This window comes from Octopus sinensis, linkage group LG5 (genome assembly GCF_006345805.1).
Source record: "Octopus sinensis linkage group LG5, ASM634580v1, whole genome shotgun sequence".
Classification (NCBI taxonomy): domain Eukaryota; kingdom Metazoa; phylum Mollusca; class Cephalopoda; order Octopoda; family Octopodidae; genus Octopus; species Octopus sinensis.
This window is the reverse complement of record NC_043001.1, coordinates 111,467,345-111,474,767: the sequence shown is the minus strand read 5'-3', so window position 1 is coordinate 111,474,767 and position 7,423 is coordinate 111,467,345. Positions and strand designations below refer to the sequence as shown.

The 7,423-nt window shown below is 34.6% G+C and overlaps 1 non-coding gene across 1 annotated transcript; it reads left to right on the top strand.

The window, feature by feature from the left end:
* The first annotated feature begins 646 nt into the window (after positions 1–646).
* On the top strand, positions 647–740 carry Trnam-cau. Its single transcript has 2 exons — positions 647–683; positions 705–740. It is a non-coding gene; the product is annotated as a tRNA-Met (tRNA).
* Positions 741–7,423: the final 6,683 nt, after the last annotated feature.

Below are 7,423 nucleotides of genomic sequence, written 5' to 3'. Positions count from 1 at the left end.
TACTATTGCTTATATATAATCTAGATGCCTGCCCCCTAAGAAAATTGGCGTGGCCAAGGATATTTTACCGCGAAAGAGAGTTGTTGCAGGAAGATACATTTCATACATTGTGACACTCCACTGCAACATATACAATCATTGCCACACACACACACACACAGACACACACACATACATATATAAATGTTTGCTTTCATGTTATAATAAGAATAATTTTAAATTAAACTTATGTATTACTCAATACTTCGGTAGAATAGAAAATTCTTTTTCCATCCCAATAAAAATATTGAGTTTCACTTTCAAGTGTCGGGTAAGCAAAGCCATCATATCTATCCGTCTATAGACAGACTGACAGATAGATAGGTATATATGTATATCTATATGCACACACGCACACACACACACATACACACACACACACGCACACACGCACACACACACACAGACACACAGACACAGACACAGACACACACACTACACACACACACACACACACACACACACACACACACACATATATATATATATATATATATATATATATATGGACTGACGTATTAGCTTGGCGATAACTGTTAATATCTAGTACCGCTGCCGTATTCTCCTTTAGAGAGACTTAGAAATAATGATATTTCTATGCCGAGTGGCCTCGGTAGCGCAGTAGGCAGCGCGTCAGTCTCATAATCAAATAACAAATCAGAGTTATCTGAAGGTCGTGAGTTCGATCCTCACCTGGGGCACATATTTGTTTTAGGCGCAGGAGTGGCTGTGTGTTAAGTAGCTTGCTCAGTCCCAATGCGTGGAACCTTGGGCAAGTGTCTTCTACTACAGTCTGGGGTCGACTAAAGCCTTGTGAGTGGATTTGTAGACGGAAACTGAAAGAATCCCCTATATGTTTGTGTGTCTGCGTTTGTTTCTCCCCCAACCATCGCTTGACAACCGATGTTGGTGTGTTTACGTCCCCGTAACTTTGTGGTTCAGCGAAAGAGTCTGATGGAAGGATAAATCCTGTGGTCGACTAAAGGCGGTGCAGCAGGATGGCCGTAGTCAAATAACTGAAACAAATAAAAGAATATAAAGAATAAAAAATACACGCGCAGACATTACTACGTGCACTCTCATACGCACCTACATATATACCCCCATATACATGTCTGTATGCATGCACGTGTGTGTGAACGCACGCGTGTCTGTGTTTATAAAATCCGACAATAATATGTTGTATTATTAACTGACTCCCCATATGGAATGCAAAGATAGATTTGTAGAGCTGAATAGAGTTACGTTTAATACGTCAAAATTATAAGCCTGTGGAATTGATAAATTCTTTTACATTGCATTTTCATTTGAAAGGGGGTGCCTTCCCCAATTTATTTATATTCTGCAGACCGTTTACATTTCCTGCTTCTCTCCTTTGTAAATTAATACGTAAGTAATCTGATTATCTTGGATTAATACGATGCATATTACTTTTTAAACTTATAAAGTAGAATCCTTGATAATTTTACTTGTATTCAACAGCAAATTTGACAATAGTTATGAAAATAAGCTATTTATAAAAAATATTACTTTTCGCTTATATAATTTTCGGATATTTCTATTGTATGAAGAAAGAGTAAATATTAAATAAACCCGAAACTGATTATATAATTTCACCTTCGAATTGTTTACTTCCCCAGGAGTATTGATTTCTATATTCCACTTGTTTCTTAGAGGTTCTATTTGGATAAATATTACCAAGCTTTTATAAATTTTAATTCATTATAGACTTCGTTTTAAGCTAATAAAATATGTTCTGTAACATTTTTCCTTATAAGCTGTCGTTGAAATGCTTATCGCAGTGAAAAACGAGACTATAAGAAAATAACTCGAGAACTATAAAAAATTGGTTGTAGCGAGTATTAAATAAAATTTAACTGCGACTTTTTTTTCTTATATTTGCAGGTTTTTACTTGTATTGCACACTATATAATCTCAAAGACCTCCATTTTCTCAAGCACAAATGTTTTAAATTCGGAATTGTCTATGAAACCTCACACCTTTTCCTTCTTAAAACAAAACATAGCGCTCTCGAACACGCAAATACACGTTCACAAGCATTCAAAAAGATCATTTTTATATTCAGTATAGTTTATTTACTTCTAGAAAACAATTTCCAAACGAATGAGATACTTTTCTTTTTTTCAGACATTATCTAGTGCTAAATTTCTTCATACCCCGATACCAAATAGAGTTCTTATATAAAGTTTTCGAAGATAAATTAAGCAAATGTTATTCAAAGAAATTCACTTAATAAACTTATTTGTATTAAAGTATCATATCTAAAGATTTCCAGGTTCAATTTTATTCTCAAATCTATTTTTCGGCGAAAATGGTCTTTCGTATTGGAATTGTTTGTATGTATTGAAATCATTGGATGTGAAGATATCTCCTTATCAACGTATCTGAGTATTGGTTTCTTCTTTTTCGGACAATATATAACACCTGCATTTAACGTAGATCTGCCACTTATTGTTAATATATATTTAAGATTACATATTATCAAGTAAACTTAGTTTCATATTCTTCTATTACGGCTTAGTCAATAGGGATTAGTAAGAATTGCATTAAAGATCGAATAAGAAACTGTCGTGCGCGTGCGCGTCAAAGACAGGAAAAAAAGGCAAGATAATGAACTGTATGATATCCTCTCATTTATTTGCCATTGTCCCCTGAGATAGATCGGAGAATGTCTTCCCTAATCACTTAAGCTGTTAATCTATATCAAGTGACGACATTATCTTTGTTCATTCTTATACGTTGAAGCCATAACTAAAACATATAAATGCTGAGATAGAAGTGTTAGATATCTTTAGGCTAGCGGATGACGGAATAAGATAGTACCGTTATTATTAATGATTTATTTTTCGTTGTTGTCATTATTTTCTTCATTGATTTTTCGAGAGCTTTTTGTCCAGCAGAGGTTTTGTGGATAATTAACAAGACAGGTTTTATGCAAACTCTCCAGAGTAATCTGACCAAAAGAAAACATTACAAAAGACGTTGAGATAGAAGAGAATGCGTTTAAGAAATTGTTTAAATAGGATATAACGTAACTTGATTACACTGCGCTTCCTTCTATCTCAGTAGAATCCGTTAGATAGCAAAGTGTTAGAACCTACACCAGAAAGTGATTTTTCCGTGTATATAGTAAAACAATACACACACTACACAAAACTAGAATATTTAGTTGAATATCAAGACCAATGAATATTTACTATGCATGAATCGGAGAAATAGAAGACATAATTTAAATATTGTTTTGTTTTGTTTTTGGCTGAATATAAATAAGGTCCAGCATGATGGAGTGGGATATTAAAACATGGGGATTTTTGTTATGCAACATGTTTTAATGATATGAGGTTTGTAAAAGGAATTGCTTGGTTTAGTATATGACAACATTGTGAATTCGTCGCGCTAAAAGCGGATGTCTTACTACAAGGCGTTTTGATTTTGTTTATCTACAATGATTTCTTTATATGGAAGACCAACTTTCCTAGAAACCTACATAGCAAATTATATTAGTATAAGTATATTTGTTTCACTGAATCATGTTGTATGACGAGAAATTTGTCTCACTATCTACTTATATTTATGCATTTCAGCAGAGATCTTCGAAGCGTTGCGCAAAATTTTACCTCTATTTTAACTTAAGACTTCCATCAGATAGAAACACTGAATTCTCATTAGGTTACTTATATGGAGAATTTTTCTCATTAAAAATTCTCAAGGTGCAGAATGTGAACGATTAAGTCTTTCTTTCAAGTAACTCACAATTGGAGGTTTGGTAATCGAAATCGAAAAGATGTGGCATCACAAGACGGTTACACTACCAGTAATTGTAGCGACACTTGGAATGATCAAAAAATGAACTGAAAATTATTTAAGAATGTCCCTGGCGTTGTCTCTGCGTATTCTCATGCATCCCCCCCCCCTTTATTTTCTCTGTTTACTTTTTCATTTTTTCCTTTTTCTCTCTGTCTTCCCTTTTTTCTCTGTCGCACGACTTTGCAAATGAACAATCTGGTGTGCTTCTTTTAATGGCCTACCAATGTATACAGTGCATTTCTCCGCCCTAGGTATCAGGAAGGCACTCGGCAAGAAAGAGAAATAGAATTGAAAGAAGTTGATTATAATAATAATAATAATAAGTAGTGGTGGTGGTGGTAGTAGTAGTAGTAGTAGTAGTAGTAGTTTGCTAGTTTTTTCTATTCGTTCATGATAGCCAAATCACAAAATAACCTTGGTATAACAAATCTGCTACATAGCGAAGGGAAACACACACACACACACACACACACACACACACACCACACACACACACAGCCACACACATACACACACACATACACAAGTGACTCAGCTATACGATGGGCTTTCACGAAATCTCAATCTGCTAAATTTATTCATCAGTCATTTATCGTCAAGATGGATGGAGTAGTCTAGTAGTCTAAATAATTTGCTCAATGCAGTGCATAATTAGATTGAACACAACTTCATGCAGCTGCGAGGAGGAAATCTTAACCAGGGAAACATGCTAGCCACTTGTGTATTTGAGTTAATGAATAGTAATAGTAGTAGTCAAATCTAATCCGCTATATGATTTTCAAATTGCTATATTTACGTATGCATTGAGACAGTTATATACAACACGATTCAAGATTATAGACGAAGACTGTCAAAATCGAACGAAACCCAGCATAAATTTAAATGTGTAGGTGTTTATAAGTGTATGTGTGTATACACATATAAACTTTAGCGCGTGTGTGTTTGAGTATTTACATAACGTGTTTGCCTTCTTGTTACGACATTTGATCTGGTCACACATTAGAAGGCATTTGATTTCTTATCTACTCGTTCAAAGCTGATATTCGGTCTTTGCATCTATAATAACAACAAGAATAAAAACATAGATGTGGTGGTATAACCACAATGTAGGTTAGTTGAAATATGTTTGAATCATATGTTAACTTGTAAATGCAAATTCACTGCAGTTTACAGTGTGAAAATAATTTGGATAATGGTAAAAGGTGTAAAGCACCTTGTCTGCAAAATATATGCTCTCCCTATCGAAACTCTAGAAGCGTTTCCAACACCTGAGTGTTCCTCAGTAGGTGATAATGAAGAGGTATAAGTCAGCGAGCTGTCAGAGCCGTTAGCACGCCGGGCGAAATGCGTAGCCGTATTTCGTCTGCCGTTATGTTCTGAGTTCAAATTCCACCGAGGTCGACTTTGCCTTTCATCCTTTCGGGGTCGATAAATTAAGCACCAGTTACGCACTGGGGTCGATGTAATCGACTTAATCCGTTTGTCTGTCCTTGTTCATCTCCTCTGTGTTTAGCCACTTGTTGGTAGTAAAGAAACAGACAATGAAGAGGCATAACTCTCCCAGATTATAAAGCTGTAGCGTTATCTTAGAACAGTCTATATTAGTGGCTGAGTTGCGCTTGCGAACAAATGATACAGTAAAGAGCTGGTGAGAAATAAACAAGCAGGTTATTTCAAATATGTGTGAGACGTATTTTTACAATGGGACAATAAACGCTCTATAATGTAAGGCTTATACTACGAATTCGTAGTAGGACCAATCTTGTCTTTCACAATCGGATATGATGGAAGCACTCCGTCGGTTACGACGACGAGGGTTCCGGTTGATCCGAATCAACGGAACAGCCTGCTCGTGAAATTAACGTGTAAGTGGCTGAGCACTCCACAGACACGTGTACCCTTAACGTAGTTCTCGGGGATATTCAGCGTGACACAGAGAGTGAAATACAGGTACAACAGCAACAGGAAGTAAGAGTGAGAGAAAGTTGTGGTGAAAGAGTACAGCAGGGATCACCACCATCCGGAGCTTCGTGGAGCTTTAGGTGTTTTCGCTCACAACGCCCGGTCTGGGAATAGAAACCGCGATCCTATGACCGCGAGTCCGCTGCCCTAATCACTGGGCCATTGCGCCTCCACAATCGGATATACTGGTTTATATAATAATAAAGTGCATCTAAGAACAAGAAGAAATGGAAAACCCTTTGGTATAGTGGGAATTGAAATCTGAACCGGTTTCGCCAAATATCAACCTAAAATATAGCCTTTAATCGCTTAGTTATTACATGTTTAGAAGCAAAGTATAAGAAACAACTTGAAAAAGAAAAGATAAATTAACGTAAGGAAATTAGTTTTCTTTTATCAATATTCCATCAATTGTTCATATAATTGGTTGCAACATTATCAATCTGTTCGAGAGACAAGTCTTTTTATTTATATTTCACCTTAATGTTACATTATATTTCAAAAATAGAATATAAATAAACCAGATATTTGTTTTTCGACAATATTATGATTAAAAAATGGATTAAAAAACCGGCGATGATGTAAGAAACACAATGAGAATCATAACATAAGATAGAAAAAAAGAAAAACGGAATTATTATTTTGAGAAGCATTATAGACATAATGAGATATATACATGTAGCTATGCAATACGCTTTTACAAGAAGCAATCTATGCAGATACGTACACGCTACTAATATTTCATTTAGGAGTATGCGTTATTAATCTGTGCTTATAGATGTGTGAATAAATGTATGGATGGATGGAAGTATGTAGAACGGGAACAGTATAGATCGAACATGTACACACACACACACACACACATATATATATATATATGTATATATATATATATATATATATATATATATATATATATATACCTATTGTATTGTCTTTCATTGTTTCAACATTGGGTTGAGGGCAGGAAGGATATATATATATATATATATAATATATATATATATATAGGTACAGCCCATATTTGTGCATTTGTGTTTGCTTATGTATATATCTATCGATTGTATGTATGTATATACGTATGTATGATTGTATGTATGTATATATATAATATATATATATTATATATATATATATACATATATTTATATGCATATAAAATACATGCATATATATATATATATCGACACACATAGTACATGTATAAGTAAACACACACATACACACACACACACATACACACATATATACCCATACATAAGACCTGCACAATCGTGTGTGTGTGTGGGTCTGTGTGTATGTATGTATGTGTGAGTGCGCGCGCGCATGTGTGTATGTATGTGTGTGTGTGTGTGTGTACTTGCATACATGTGTGTATATGTGCGCATATGTCAGGCGGAAAGAAGAAAAACAAACAGAATTTCGAAAGCATATTAATTTCAGATTATTTATTTATTTTTTTCTGAACAACACTTCATAATAAGAAGTGTTTTCTTTCAATATACTTAGAAGTTAATTGTAGGTTTTCTATTTACATATGGTCTCGTTTTCTTTTAATTCATGTCTCTGGCAATAACACGCAAAAATTTACTAT